This window comes from Microtus oregoni, unplaced genomic scaffold (assembly GCF_018167655.1).
Source record: "Microtus oregoni isolate MIOR12 unplaced genomic scaffold, Mior012 000001F_ref0000356, whole genome shotgun sequence".
Taxonomy (NCBI): Eukaryota; Metazoa; Chordata; class Mammalia; order Rodentia; family Cricetidae; genus Microtus; species Microtus oregoni.
Window position 1 is genome coordinate 91,628,991 of NW_024543060.1, and position 16,297 is coordinate 91,645,287.

General features: G+C 46.9%; 1 protein-coding gene across 2 annotated transcripts in view; it reads right to left on the reverse strand.

Moving 5' to 3' along the window:
* The window catches only part of Slc41a2 (solute carrier family 41 member 2), a 76,110-nt gene extending 60,205 nt beyond the window's left edge, over nucleotides 1-15,905 (reverse strand). The window contains exon 1 of one of the 2 annotated variants that reach the window (XM_041665105.1): nucleotides 15,637-15,905. The gene's annotated coding sequence lies outside the window, so the exon portion shown is untranslated. Of the gene's footprint in view, nucleotides 1-15,105; nucleotides 15,534-15,636 lie in introns of those variants that run through there. The other variant, XM_041665113.1, reaches the window with a different exon arrangement.
* Nucleotides 15,906-16,297: the final 392 nt, after the last annotated feature.

Genomic DNA, 16,297 nt, shown 5'->3' on the forward strand with positions numbered 1-16,297 from the left:
TACTGCACAGACAGAAGCCTGACGAGGTTCAGGCACTGAGTCAGCCACTACTCAACAGCCAGCCAATGCTGGCAGACTATCGTCAAACAGCATCAAAGTCTGCAGCCCTTAAGCTCGACATAGCTGGAAGGCAAGCTAAACCTTTGTAAAAACTGTGTTGAAGTCCAAAGAAATAACAGTGGGGACAACAAAGTCTTCTTCTGCTAAATCTTTACTACATCTCATAGAAATTTTCGAATGCAGAGACTCAGAGAAGCTAATTTGATTCTCAGGATCATAATCTCATTCTCTGTCTCTGTCTCTCTGTCTCTCTCCCCCTCACACACACACACAGAGAGAGAGAGAGAGAGAGACTTTTTAAAAAGAAAAGATGGCTCAGCCATTAAACGCAAGGCTCAAAACCAAAAATATAAAAAGTACATATACTTAGAACTTGGAGCACGGATACATCGAAGCATGTTGAAAGCTGAGGATGTGCACCTGTGGTCTGTTACTCTGGTGGAGACAGACCAGAGTTCAAGGCCATCATGGGCAAAATAGCAAACTCCCCCTCTTAAAGGATGGGAGGGGTGATGACAGGTGGGCCTGAAATCCCGGTATCGGGTGGAGGGAGAGGATTAAAACTTCAAGCCTAAACTTCAAGCTTCTTATAAAACCCTAGCTCAAAAATAAATAAATGAAGTCAACAGATCAACTAACACAATCAACTCTTTTTTTTTAATTTTGAATTATTAAATTTAGAGAGCTTTGTTTTGTTTTGGAGACAGGATCTTTTTTTTTAATATTTATTTATTATGTATACAATATTCTGTCTGTGTATATGCCTGCAGGCCAGAAGAGGGCACCAGACCCCACCACAGATGGCCGTGAGCCACCATGTGGTTGCCGGGAATTGAACTCAGGACCTTTGGAAGAGCAGGCAATGCTCTTAACCACTGAGCCATCTCTCCAGCCCCCCACAATCAACTCTTAAACCACCTCATATTTACTAAGAAAATGTTGACAGGATAAATACATCTGTGTCCAGAATGAGAAGGACTGAGTGATTAGCACTCCACCAAGCACCCTCTGCTAGATTATATCTAGCCCCATCAAAACAACCAACTCAAATGTGAAGAATCATCTAAATTATATATAAGCGGGTTTTTAATAAAAGAAGCAGGACTGGGTGTAGTGGACAACAGCCTTTAACCCTCGCACTAGGGCGGGAGAGACAGATTTCTGTGAATTCAAGACCAGCATGATCTACAAAGTGAGTTCCAGGACAGCTGGGATGACACAGGGAGACCCTGTCTCAAAATGAAGAGGGTTGGAGAGGTGGCTCAGCAGTTAAGAGCACTGTCTGCTCTTCCAGAGGAGCCAGGTTCAATTCTCAGCACCCACATGGCAGCTCACAGCTGTCTGTCACCAGCCGCAGGGCATCAGACACCATCACTCTGACAAGCATGCAAAACACCAAAGCACACAAATTAAAAATAGGCAAATCATCTCTTAAAAACGCCAAAGAGAGAGAAATGAGCAAGCAGTCATGAGGATTCACACACTATCCGGAACAAGGCTTGTAACAGAACAGAAGCTGAATCGCAGAACTGTTTTGCAGTTGGAGAACTGCTTTTTAAACAACCATAGGATATATCTTACATGTATTCTGTAAAACTGCCCCCAAAAAACCACTCTTGCAACTGACATGTAAAGTTCACTAATTACTTGCAGTTTCAGAGACTATTACACACTTAGAACCTCATACAAACACACAGTAAACTTTACTTAGAAACCACATACAAGGTTTTGCTACTGAAACCTAGGGTAGCTGGGTGCTGGTTTGCATTTTGTTCTTCTTTTAGATTTCTTTCTTCTTTTTCTCTTTCTTCCTTCCTTTGTTCCTTTCCTTTCAAATGTGTATTTGTGTCTGTGTGAGTGTGTGTTTTAGATGTGTGGGTGCCACAGAGACCAGAAGAGGATATCAGGAATTATAAGCTCCTGCGAGCCATCCAATGTGGGTTCTTAAGAGTTTCTTTCTTTTTTACAATTTATTTATTACTTACACAGTGTTCTGCCTGCATGTATGCCTGCAGGCCAGTAGAGGGACCAGATCTCATTATAGATGGTTATGAGCCACCATGTGGTTGCTGGGAATTGAACACAGGACCTCTGGAAGAGCAGCCAGTGTTCTTAACCTCTGAGCCATCTCTCCAGCCCCCAAAGTATGTTATGGGAACCAAAGCTGATCTTCTGGGAGGGAGCACCCACTCTTAACAACCGAGTCTTCTGCAGCCCTGTTTTGATTTTTGAGATGGGGATCTCACTATCTAGCCCTGGTTGGCCTGGAACTCACAGAGATCCACTTGCCTCTGGCTCCCTCGGCCAGCTATACTACTTTTTGAAAACTAACATTTAGCCAAGTGTGATGGCTTACACCTGTAATCCCAGTACTCAAGTAGATCGCCCAAAAGCTTGAGGTCAGTCTGGGCCACAGAAATGAGTTCCAAGTCAACCTGAGCTACAGTTCAGATAATGGCTCAAATATAAATAACAATAGTATGTATTGTATACATCTGTGAAACTGACTTAAAAAAAACTTAAAATCAATAGTTCTTATAAGGTGCCAAGATGGCATACCTAAGAATAACATGACTCATATTTCCTCGCCATCTCTCCAGCTCTTAGAGCCCTGAGCAGACATGGGTAGAAACTAAGAGACAGCAGTTCACCAGTGTCCGGTAAGAATCGGTTGTTACTGGTAACCCATACCAACACACACTTAATATGCCTTTATCACATACCAACCCCCTCCCACACATTCATATTTATTCAGCGCAAACCCACTTCTGAAACCAACTTAAAACCTGCACTGACTCATTGTATAATTCAACTGAGAGGTAGAATAAAAGCTTCCTGAATGGCCAAGAACAGAAAAGATGCCAAAAAGTCAAAGTACAGAATGGGGGAGAGAGAGAAAGAGAGACAGAGACAGAGAGACAGAGAGAAAGAGAGAGAGAAAGAGAGAGAGAGAACACAAAGTCAACATAACAAAGTTTAAATGAGAAACGAAGCTGTCTATGAAAAAATTACTTGCTCCATGTAAAGCTTTTATCCTCTATTTTAAGATTTAAAATGTTCCATAGAGAGTCACAGATACCTGTCTGAAAGTGTCTAGATGAATTCCAGTGTTATCTAGGCTAGCTGAAAAAAATAAATACAATCATGCCTGCCACTTTGTAGTTCAAACACCTACTCAGCACTTCTAGCCCACCGAGAGCCCCTTCTCATTTTCCATCCTACACAAGCAGGATTCCCACGGGATCAAGCCCCCTGTGCGGAAGTACCTCACCTCCTTAGGTAGTGGAGTGAGGGACATGGGACGGCTCCTACCCTGAGGCAGGTCTAACTCAGACAAGTAACATCACCTTCCCAAGCGGGGACACTTTCATAGTGGCACCCCGAGGGGGGGAAATGAGACCAGACCTCACACCACCCCAGCAGCTATGCCTTCCTTCCCTCCGCCACCAGCTCAAGTGCTCAAACTCACTAGAACATCTACATGCTGATTAGGCCAATTACAGGGAGCCGGTGTCTGGTTACTCAATTATCTTGGCATCAAATTGAAATAATGACCTGGCGTTTCTTATCTTCACTCTGGCAATCAAATCTCTTCTCTACCTTTGGTCAAGGCTGAGTATTTCTTAGTTACCTATCAGTTGAAAACAGATAAAAACAAAACAAGCCAAGGAAAACAAAAATACGGCACCCTTGGTGGAAGGGTTCCCAGTATAACTCTACATGGAAGGTAAGACCATTCCCTTACAACGGGGCCTGCACAGGACAGGCTCAACAGTCAGTCGAAGGCGGGGGAGGGGCTATTACTGATGGACAGGCTCTGGGAGGAGGAGCCACCATCTTAGATTGTGTACCCATTCACTGTCAAACTCCCCCACCTTAGCTCCAAGGGATATTTCCAGTCCCATGGCCACACAGACCCACCTGGACAAACCCTGAGAGACACAGACAAAACACAAAGACATGAATGCAGGAAAAGGATTAGGAAGGAAGAGGCCAGGTGGACAGGGAAAGGAGGGGGCCGAGAGAGAGTGAGAACAACCGTGAAGCAGTATATACATGTATGAAACTGCCAAAGAACATATTAAAACATCTACTCCCGAGTCTACAGCCTAGCACTCTTCACTGTCTTCCCGTTTTGTCACGCGGATTATCTGCGATGCAAAGAGTTACAGAAAAAGAAAACTGTTCCTGGGGGAGTGGACTCTGCGGAGACAACCGTTACCCTTGGCACCCTGCTCTCAGGCCCAGAGATTGCAGAAACGAGAGCAGATCCGGGGAATGCAGACCATCCTTTACCAGAACATGTTTGTAAGCGAGACAGGAGGTACAGCTCTGACTGGGACTGAGTCCCAAGCCTGGAACCACCCAGCACCCAGCAGTTCGAGTCAGGAGGGTCACGAATTTGTGGGTAGCCCAGGCTGGGTACGAGTTCCGGTCACCTTGTGAAACATGACCGACCAGACGTGTCTAAAAACAAAATGGGGATGTAGTACTTGCCTAGCATGTCCTGGATTCAAACCCTGCCTTAAAAAAAACAAACAAAAAAACCTGGAGGTGGGGGAGCTACTGAACAATGTGAGCCATTGAGGAACCCAGAACGGTCTTTTAGACTGGCTGAGTGTTTGGAGATGTGTACACAGGAACACACAAAGCACATGCTCTCCCCCTCAGTTACCCTGGTTGGAAGTTACACTGCACAGGGCTCTGTTTTATTTTATTTTATTTTATTTTATTTTATTTTATTTTATTTTATTTTTTTGTGGTTTTTCGAGACAGGGTTTCTCTGTGGTTTTGGAGCCTGTCCTGGAACTAGCTCTTGTAGACCAGGCTGGTCTCGAACTCACAGAGATCCGCCTGCCTCTGCCTCCCGAGTGCTGGGATTAAAGGCGTGCACCACCACCGCCCGGCGTGCACAGGGCTCTAGAAAGGAAATATCACTAATGGAGGAAAGCTACACAACAGAGATCTCTAACTTAGTTTTTGAATAATTTTTAAAATTACTATAAAAATGCTTTTAAGACAGGGTCCTGCTGTGTAGCTCAGGCTATCTTGGAAATTTCCCAGGCTGGCCTCAAAATTCTCTTGCTATATATTCATAATTTACACTTGGGAAATTGAGTCACAAGGGTCGAAGTAATATTCCCATAGTTAACAGGTTAGTAAGGTAAGGGCGGTGGACTATTTGGGGCTTTCTGACCAGTCAGCTGGTGGCATGGAAGCCGGTACAGGTGTTCCGGGTCCTGTAGCCAGCAGATAGATAGGCCAAGGGTTCCTAGGTGAACTCCCTTGGTATTATCTCCTACTAAGCAATAAGTGAAGGAATGTTTCCTGACAACCCAGATGTGCATGCCACAGCAGGCAGACTACAGTACCTGCTCCCCACACCCGTTAGCTCAGCTCTTTCCCAGTCTATGAGCTTTGGATACAAGATTCCATGTATTCCCCGGGACTTGACCACATGTGCCCACCAAACAGACTAAAAGCTTCAAGGAACAGGTAAGACACAAAGAAACGGGGGGGGGGGGGGGGGTGAGGAGGAGGACTAGGAGAAAGGGGGATACAGTGGCAGACAGACAGACAGACACTCACAGGGAATGGAGAGGTCTAAGTCACAGGTTCCCAGGACCAAACATTAAGTGGTCATCACCACCAAGAGATGACCTGGAATTCCCAGCCAGAAGGAAAACATGGCGACATCTAAGTGCTCAGAACATTTACCCATGGGGGAGGGGGAGCAGTCCAAACCCCTTCAAAGGCCGGCCCGTTGGAATGAATCATTTCCCTGGAGCCGACTCTCCTGACTAAATTACACTGCAGAGAAAATGAGCAAGTTTGTGCACAGTACTTTCCAACGTCTGGAATTGCTGTAGGATAATTACACGGGCCAGTGCGATGGCTCGGCGGGTAAGGGCGTTTGCCACCGTGCCCGAAGAACTGAGTCTGGCTGCCAAGGCCCACAAGGTGTAAAGCGAGGACCAACTCCTGCACGTTGTCCTCAGCTCCTCCACTTGTGCCCAGGGGAGACACACACTACACACACCACACACACGCGCATACGCACGTAGATAAGCACAATTAAAAATCTATACATGTGCTAGTCGGTGGTGGCACACGCCTTTAATCCCAGCACTCAGGAGGCAGAGTAAGGTGGATCTCTGTGAGTTCGAGGCCAGCCTGGTCTACAAGAGTTAGTTCCAGGACAGGCTCCAAAGCTACAGAGAAACCCAGTCTCAGAAAACAAAAACAAAATCCATACATGTTAACCATTTCAATTTAGTTCAATGACTATTTTAAAGCCATTTGCATATTATGAAAGTTTGATTCTGACTGCACAGTCTGAAATATATCTCCATCAAACTTACTTACAAAACTGGCCAACTTTCAACGCCTCGAAAATCTACCGATACCGAGTGTGAACTGAAATCTCTCTACTTCTTATGAAGCCTTCAGAACTTCTTCCCAGTTCCCAGACCAGACAGCAAAGGAATCTTCCTTCCCGCACGGTTTCTCGCTCCAGTTCTGTGATGTCACAGTCCTGTGACCGCAGAAACGTTCTCTGGGAAGAAACTGATGTCATCCGATTCTTCCCAACACGTTCTGCGGGGCATATGAACGCCCTCATTTCACTACCCGTGAGAAGGAAACCCCTTCGGTTGACTGTGGTGATTGATACACTTTAACCCACCTCACTCTCTGTCCCCAGCTTCTATACAAAGCTGCTTTTGTTAGTACTCAGAATGCCTGCTCCTGCCAGCAACCTGTTCCAGTCTTCCCACTCTAAGCAAAAATCCAGACTTACTGCTTTTATTATTGTCTGCTATTGCTGCTGTTGTGTTGAGACAGGCTCTGGGGTCTACCAGGCTGGCCTGAACTCCTGCTCTGCCTGCTTCCAAAGGCTGGGCCTGCCTGAGAGCTCGCCATACCCAGCACCTTCCCCCATTCTCTCTACTTGTGTTTTACTGTAAGAGAAAACTTTGGTTCTTTTAAAGAAGTGAATTCAGCTCTAACCCTAGCATTTCATCTGAGAGAAAAAAAGTCTAATAAAACCATTTTGTCCAAGACAGTCTAACCAGAAACAGTAAAGCCGTTCCTGCTACTAGGAAATGTCTTTTGTTGTTGTTGCTTTACATTTGTTTGTTTGTTTGAGACAGCATCTTAGCATGTAGCCCAGGCTAGCTCGGAACTTCCTGAGAACACAAGGCCAACCTGGAGTTTGGAGCAATTCTACTTCCTCTGCCTTCTGTGCCAGCATTATAGGTCTGTGACGCCACATTTTGGTACCATGGCTTTTTTATTTTTATTTTTTGATATTTATATCTGTGTATGTGCATGTATGTCTCTGAATGCGTGTGTATCACATCACGTGTGTGGCGGTCAGGGAGCTACTTTCAAGGGGTTGGTTCTCTCTAGCCACTGTTGGGTTCTGGGGATCTAACTCAGGTTGTCAGATCGTGGTAAAGGAATTTACCTGTTGTTGAGATATCTCCTGGCCCTCTTTGTTTTGTTTGTTTTTGAGAAAAGGTCTTGCTCTGTAGCCCAGGCTGCCCTCAAACTCATGACAAGCCTCCTGCCTCAGTCTCTCCAAGTGCTGGACTTACAGAGATGAGCCAGCATAGTAGGCTCACTGTGCATATTTCACATAAGAGGGTAATAAATGTCTAACACGAAACCCAGTGAGCATGTGCACCAGGCACTGAACGTGTGCTCAGTCCCTACTGTGCGCCAGGCACTGACTGCTTACAAACGTGTGCTCAGCCCCTACTGTGAGCCAGGCACTGACTACTTACAAACATGTGTTCAGCCCCTACTGTGAGCCAGGCACTGACTACTTACAAATGAGTGTTCAGCCCCTACTGTGCGCCAGGCATTATACTGGTTACCAGATGCCATCTGAGAAGGCAGAAGTGAGTCTGTGCTCAGACCTCCCCCATCTTGCATCAGAGAGGGGAAGGCAAACCAGGAACTTTATGAAACGGGCTCCAGAGGCAAAAACAATAGGAACTGGATTCTGGAAGACCTGGATCACCAGCCAGAAATCGGAGGTGGACGGGTGAGTTGAGGAAGACAAAGGACCTAAAGAGATCTTTGGACAGGAATCTCATCAGCCAGGTCCTGATTAGATTCAGTGCCATCCTATTTCCTCGAAGATAAACCCGAATTCCTCCAGAAGGCTAACTGAACCCCCATAACACCCCTTAACCCTTAGGGTCTGGTGGTGTCTGTGTACACCTTAGTCTTGTTTTCTGCTTTACATACTTACGGAGACAGAATGTCAGTGTAGCCCTGACTGGCCTGGAACCTGTACTGGCTGGCTGGCCTCAAACTCAGAGAGGGATGTCTGCCTGCCTCCCCCTCCTTCCCACCCATCAGTTCAGCTCAGGAGAGCCCAGGGCTTTCCTTCCTGGAGTTTTTCAGGCACTACAATTTCATCTGAGTAAGTAGATGTGACCCAGCGCTGGAGAAATAGCTCCCTGAGCAAGAGGACTCATTTCTTACACAAGTGTGAGGCCCTGAGTTTGAATACCAGGCACCCACATCAAAAAGCCGGATGTGGCCGCATCTGTCCCTGTAACCCCAGCCCTGTGGAAGACAGGAGAGGATGATGGCCGGGGCTTGCTACCTGCCGGCTATTGTGTGATATTTTTTTATGTTCTGACAAATAAAGTTTGCCTGCAGATCAGAGGGCAGAGCTTGCCACTAGTTAGCTACAGAAGCCAGACGGTGGTGGTGCACACCTTAAACCCAGCACTTGGGAAGTGGAGACAGGTGAGAAGGTGGGGTGGAAACAAGATCTCAGCCATTTTTTTGAATCGAGGAACAAGAGAGGAAGGGAGCAACTGGTGGCTGCCCCTCTGGTTCTCTGACCTTCCAGGTTTATCCCCCAATATTTGACTCCTGATTCTTTATTGATTAAGATTATTTAGACTAACACTTCAGTTGGCTGATGCCGGGGTTCAATGAGAGACCCTCTCTCAAGGGATATAAGGTAACGAGTAACAGAGCAAGACACCTGTTGTACAACCACACCGGCACATGCTCAAACCACACACACATATACACCAAAAATAAAAAAAAAAAAAGGAAGAAGAAACCAAGGGTGGATTTAAGCTTAGTTCTCTAGTCTGGCTTTACCAGAAATGAATCTTAAAATATTTTATCATATTTTAAGTCTCATCTGACTCCTTGAGCCCAATCTCAGTTGTTCTCCCTGGATGGGATGGTGAACTGAGGAACCTTAAGCCTCAGCCTCCAGAGCAGCTGGACCTGCAGGCATCTCCACCATACCCTGCTCGATCTCAGCTTGTGCTGCTGCTGGAGAGCTGGGGTCAATCCCAGGTGCTGGGACCTGCGCCTCCAAGCTGGGCAAACACATTACCACTGCTTCACACTCTCAGGCCTGACCTCCACTTCACTAGGTTCTCGAGAGAGAGGGCTAAGTTGCATACTGAAAAACCCCACTGTGAAGGACAGCAACCCAAGACTTACTGCGGGTCTTAGGAGAACTCGCTGTGAAGAAGTGAAGTGAGAGAAAGAAGGCCTAAACTCTGCGCAGCCACACACACCCTTAGTCCTGGCACTAGGAAGACAGAGGCTGTCTCACAAAGAAGTCTCTTTCTCGTGGCACCTCCTAGGCAGTCACCCACGTCTTGACTGAGATGCCTACCTCCTTCCCAACCACAAAATCGTTAGAAACCCACTGAGTTGGGTGAGGAAACGCAAACTTTGTACATTTTATGAGAGAAGCGTGCACCCACAGAAGTCGCGGTGGATAGCTAGGAAGAGTGTTAGGGGTATATGGTCCGTATCGGCGGCAGGAACGACAGATGAGGTTTTCCCATTGAGCAAAGTGTCTCAACCTATGGTAGAGGGCACCTGCTGTTCAGTGGGGGCGTTCTTGTTATAGACCAAAGAGAACTGAAGAGAGGAAGCACAGTGGATTCCAGGATGCATTGTGGATGACAAGCTAAGTAAGTACTCTCAACTTGGTTATTGCAAGAAGAGAAGAATATTCCTGGACTTCGCCTCTATGTTGGGTCTCAGAAGAGCCAGCAAGATCTAAGTCTTTTTGTCTCTCTGAAGATGTCTGCCAATATGTTGTCAGGAAGCCCTTAAATAAAGAAAGTAAGAAGCCTAGATCACAGCACCCAAGATTCGGGGTTCTGTTTCTTCCAGTATCCTGCAACACAAACACTTACATATTGCTCTGGAGAAACAACACACTGAGAAAAACAAGGAGGAGGCTGAAGAATACACTAAACTATGGCCAAGAGAATGAAGGAAAGCCAGGCAGTGGCGGCGTACGGCTTTAATACCACCACACTCAGGGGGCAGAGGCAGGTGGATCTCTGTGAGTTTGAGGTCAGCCTGGTCTACAGAGTGAGTTCTAAGACAGCCAGGGCTACATAGAGAAAACCTATATTAAGAGAGAGACAGAGACAGAGACAGAGACAGAGACAGAGACAGAATAAGAACGAACACCAGGAACAGATTACCAGGAGACATAGGCTGTCTCACTGGGATCTTCTATTTCTGAGCCTAGTCAAAAATAAGTCTTTAAGAATATATATTAAAAGCTGGGCGGTGGTGGCGCACGCCTTTAATCCCAGCACTTGGGAGGCAGAGGCAGGCGGATCTCTGTGAGTTCGAGATCAGCCTGGTCTACAAGAGCTAGTTCCAGGACAGGCTCCAAAACCACAGAGAAACCCTGTCTCGAAAAACCAAAAAAAAAAAAAAAAAAAGAATATATATTGAAAAGAGTAAAATAGTGACTAGCCCTTGGGAGAAAGAACGAGAACTGAATTAGGAAAGAAGGGCCTCCCACTTCTCTACCTGGACAATTTTTTGGAGTCACTACAATCTTATCTTCCACTCATTCCTGCTTTTCTCTTCGTCTTCCAAACTATGATTCCTGAAATACAGCAGGTTTTATCCAAGTCTCTAGAACATTATTTCTCTAATTTTAATTTTCTTTTCTTTGTTTCTTGTTTCTTGTTTGAGACAGGATCTCTCTAACATAGCCCGGCTATCCTTGAACTCACTACACAGACCAGGCTGACCTCAAATTCAGAGCGATCCTCCTGCCTCTGCTTTCCATGCCTGGCTATGACAGTCTTCTGTCCCTCCTTAACTCAAAGTTCCTATTTCCTTAGTACCTGGTCATGAAGAAAGGAATGTGACTAAATCCACCCACATTAAAATTAAAATAGACGGAGCCAGAGAGACGGCTTGGTGGTTAGTAGCTTTCCGAGGACCCTTGTGGCTGCTCACAACCACGAGGGTATCCATCCCTGCAGGCACCAGGCATGCGTGTGATGCATGCACACCTGCAAGCAAGACACTCTTAAATATAAACATTTAAAAATCAAAATAGACCATCCTACCCATTCCTATATGCATATCTATACACACACCATACATTATACATGTATACAGAGATTATCTATATTCGTTTTTATGTATATTTAAGGTAAATAAACTTAACTACAGTAATTTCACAGAGATGAGAGGGTCCCTAGAAGTCCACTACATAAAAAGTGAACTCAGACCATCATTTCCCGGGGGCTGAGGTATAAGTGGTGGTGTGTACCTTTAATCCCAGCATTAGGAAGAAGGCAGGTGAATCTTTGGGGGTTCAAGGCCAGCCTGGTCTACAAAGTGAGTTCTAGGAGCCCTGGTCTACACACCCAGTTCCAGATAGCCAGAGTAACATAAGAGAGACCCTGTCTCAAAAACAAAACCAACCAGGGATCGATTCCCCCAAACCTGTCAGTTTTCATTGCCACCTACTTCCAGACAATTTGGTTTGGGGGTTTTCTTTGTAACAGGTTTCACTAGGTAACTCTGGCTGACCTTAAACTCACCAGAGATCCAATGCTGAAGTCACAGGCATGTACCACCATGCCCAGCCTAAGGAGAACCTCTCTCAACAAGTGGTATTGGAACTGCAAGGAGCAGCGGGGGGAGCATCTACTGGGCGTGTGGGGAACAGTCAATAACAGATCGATGCTTATACGTCCAGTGTTAAGCTCGTTAGGTCAATCAAAGCGAAAACATGGAGGTTACATATTGACATTGTCAGCTGGTTCCTCCCAAAGGCAGTGAAGCATAAAACAGTTAAAGATTATCTGCTCTCTAAGTTATAGGTTGAGGAACAGGATCGGGCTGTCCCTCACGCCCTTCTCATCCGTGGCTCTCCGTTATTCCGCCTTAGAAATCTATAACCTTCTTTTCTAGAAAGTTCCTGAAATGGGGTAGCATCTGTTTCAGCAGTAACAGAATCCCTGCATAACCAAACTATTCAGTTTCCTGAGTCTCCCAGACAGCTCACAAATTTCGTCCTTAGCAAAGAACCTTGCCAAGTCAGTTTAATTAGAAAGCCCTCCCCAGGTACGAGATGGAGGTGGGTCCATCTCCACAGTATCCTTCACCACAGCGTCCCAGAGCCCAGGCTTGTCTTTAAGATGACTTACCCAGAGTCCCCCTCGCTGGGCCCTCTTCCTCTTACCAATCTATCCACTGCCCCTGCCCCTGCTCTTTCCCTACAAATTCCTGCTTAGCCACACCCCATTCAGGATTAATCCCAATCCTCAGTGCCAAACCCATTGTCATGGCTACAATGGTTTGAATATACTTCTTCTTCACCTACAGAAAGTTTCAATAATTTTTTTCTTTAGCGGCAATTGGGAAACAAAAGAACTTGAGTTTGGAGAAATGTCATCTCTTTTAGGAATTTTTTAAAGGAAGACCTGAGGCTGAATCTGTACACTCAGGGATCGACCATGCAGAAAGCACAGGCACGGTCTTTCAGTTCCAGGTGGCTCTTAACCTCCGGGCCGGCACGGTGTGTTTCACCTGGTGTGTGACAGTGCACGCCTGGAATCCCAGCACTTGGAAAGCAGAGGCAGGAGGATTGCTGTATGTTCAAGGCCAGCTTGTTCAACAGAATGAGAGAGACTCTACCTCAAAAAAGCAAACAAGTCGGGCGGTGGTGGCACACGCCTTTAATCCTAGCACTCGGGAGACAGAGGCAGGCGGATCTCTGTTGAGTTTGAAACCAGCCTGGTCTACAGAGCTAGTTCCAGGACAGGCTCCAAAACCACAGAGAAACCCTGTCTCGAAAAACCAAAAAAAAACCAAAAAAAAAAAAAACCAAAAAAGAAAAGCAAACAAATTATCTAGCATTCACATGTATTATAATTGCAAAAGAAACTATACAGACTGAACGTGGAAAAAAGACATTTCACTGGACTGAGACACACATGAAGTTTTGTTTGAATAACTTGATCATTATTCAGCATAAATTACTTGTAGTTAGTAAGTGAAACTTTCTCAAATTAACACAGGATATAGGAAAACAGCAATTAAAATCTCATCAGAACCCCAGTACCACACCTCCTGTGGCTTTTTTCAAGAAAGCCAAAAACTAAAAACAAAAAAGGACAATAAAATGCCCAAGAATTACCAGGTAAAGCGTTTTCTGAAAGATTCACATACCACTTAGTAGATTTTTACACAAGTTTGACCAGTACCAATCTAAAATCTAGACTTTTTCCTATATATGAATAAACATTTAATTGCGGCTGGCTTGGCCACAACCATGGCAACAAAAAGAAAAGAACAAAAAGCAAAACTAGGGGCAAAGGATCTCATCAAACATTTCTTCAAAACAGATACACACTTGGCCAGTAAGCATAGGAAAGACTTTTTTTCGTTTTTTCGAGACAGGGTTTCTCTGTGTAACAGCTCTGGCTGTCCTGGAACTCTCTCCATAGACCAGGCTGGCCTCAAACTCACAGAGATCTGCCTGCCTCTGCCTCCCAAGTGCTGGGATTAAAGGCGGGTACCACCACTGTCTGGAGTAAAAATAGTTTTAATTCCTGGTAAGAAAAGCAAATTAAAACCACAATGAGGTACATCCAGGCAGTCGTGGCACGCCTTTAAAAGCAGAGTTCAAGGCCAGCCCAGTCTCTAAGAGCTAGTTCCAGGACAGGCTCCAAAGCTACAGAGAAAGCCTAACTTGAAAAAAAAAAAAACCCAAAAAACCACAATCTGATATTACACCAACTACAGAGGCTAAAAAAAATAAATAAACAAAAATGACAAGTGTTAATTTAAGGCAATGGCAACTCTCACACAGTATTTGGTGGGAGTATAAAACACTGCAACAGCTTTGATAAAAGCCTAAAAGTTTCCTTAAAAAGTTAAGCGCTGAGCAACTCCACGCCTAGGTATGCATCCAGGGGTACTGAAAACACACATCCACAAATGTTGTAGCCGCATTATATCTAATGGCTAAAAAAGTTTTAACATGCAATTTCATTAACTAGTGAATGGACTGGTAGTGACCACATCCAAATATTCATTCAACTACAAGAAAGTACAGAACAGACACACACACACTAGCTACATGAACGAGCTTTGAAAACATGAGGCTAAGTGAAGGAAGTCAGACAAAACACACATACACATTAGCTGGGTGTGGCAAAAGCCTGTGATCTCACCACTTGGGAAGTTGAGGCAAGACGACCGCAAATTCAGATTAGCCTGAACTATACAGCAAGACTGCTCCCCTTAAGGGAAGAGCCAAAATCTTGTCTTTAAACGGAGGAGATGGGGAACCACAAATACCGTATGATTTCATTAGCGTCCCCAAAGGGTGAATGCATAGGAACAGAAAGGCTAGTGGTTGCCAATGGTATAGCGAGAGTATGGATTGCAACTAACAGGTACAGGTACGGGGTTTCTTTTGGAGATTACAAAAATAAAAATAAAAAATCTGGATAGTGGTGGCACTTGCAAATCTAGAAAAAGCCACTTGATGTATAGGTCAACCTAAATGCCCATTTACAAAAAAGAAGACATAGGTGTAATATACCTAATGCAAGTAACACATGCAGGCTCTCGCCATAAATGGACCCCGAGGCTTCTCAAATTGAAACGTATTGTACTTTCGTATAACCAAGAACGGGGTGGGACGCTGCGGAGCCCCGCCGCAGGCTCCAGGGGTGAGCATAGCCGCCTCCCAGCATCTGCATCCGAGCTCACCTTCCTCCATCCCTGGGCGCGCGCCACCGGTCACCGCGGCCTGCGGAGCCGGGCGCGGAGCCCGAGGGCAGCGGCGAGCAGGGTTGGGAGAATCGGGGCGGCCTCGGGTCCCGCCGGCCTGGGCTCTAGCGCCCGGCAGGCAGCACAGCCGCCCTTCGGACACCTAGCTACGGCTCCCTCCTCGGCCGCCCGCACCGAGCCTCAGCGCGGCGACGCCCCCGGAGTCAGTCCTCCCGGCCCAGCCCCGTGGACCCGCCGCGCCTCCTCGCCACCGATGACAGCCGCCCGACGCCCGCGGCCACTCGCGCGCCCCGCCCCGCCCTGCGCACGCGCGCAGCCGGCCGAGCCCTCCGAGCGCCGCTGATGTGGCCGCCCGGCGGCTACCCGGATCCGCGACCGCGCCCCGGCGGCCACCCTCCCGCCGCCGGCTCGCCCGCCCGTCCGCCCGCTTCGGATCCCTCTGGCAGCGTTAGCTCAGGCTTCCCCGCGCATCCTCCGGGCTGCATCCCAACCCGCGCATCCTCGGCTCACCGCTTCGTCCGCCCCGGGGCCTCCTTGGGGTCCGGTTCGCGTTCCTTGCCGATCAGGATTCGACCGAAATCCAACCGAATACGTGGGAGTCGTTGCGCGATTCTCGGAGGCCAAAGGACGGGGAGGAGACGTGAGGGCAGCGTCACGCCCTCCTAGCGCCTGGCGGGGTCAGAGCCAAGTGCACAGGCGCTGCCCAACCGAGCCTTTCGGTTTGCCCACGCTCGAGTCTGGTAGTCGAGGTAGACTTGAGCCAGAATTTGCCATGGGAAACCGGAAGCTGTTTCAATGAGGGTTTGTTAGGTACATATTATATTGCGACTCAGCTGGTGGGACTCCCACCCCACCCCACCCCACCCCACCCCACAAAGGTGTGTTGAGCCCAGGATACTACAGGGGAAAGCTGCTCAGTTTGATCCTGAGCCTACTATATGGCCTCAAACCGAAGCTTTCACAGGATTGGGACAGCGGTGCTTTAGCGGCTTTTTCGGTGAACACTGGCCGATTTATCCTTGTTTTTCTAATGAGTTAACTCAGACCTTGAACTTAACTTTGACCCCTAAGGGGGCTTCTGAATGATTCTTGGCCATCTGCAGAGTCTCTCTCTCTCTCTCTCTCTCTCTCCCTCCCTCCCTCCCTCCCTCTCCTGCCCTCCCTCACTCAA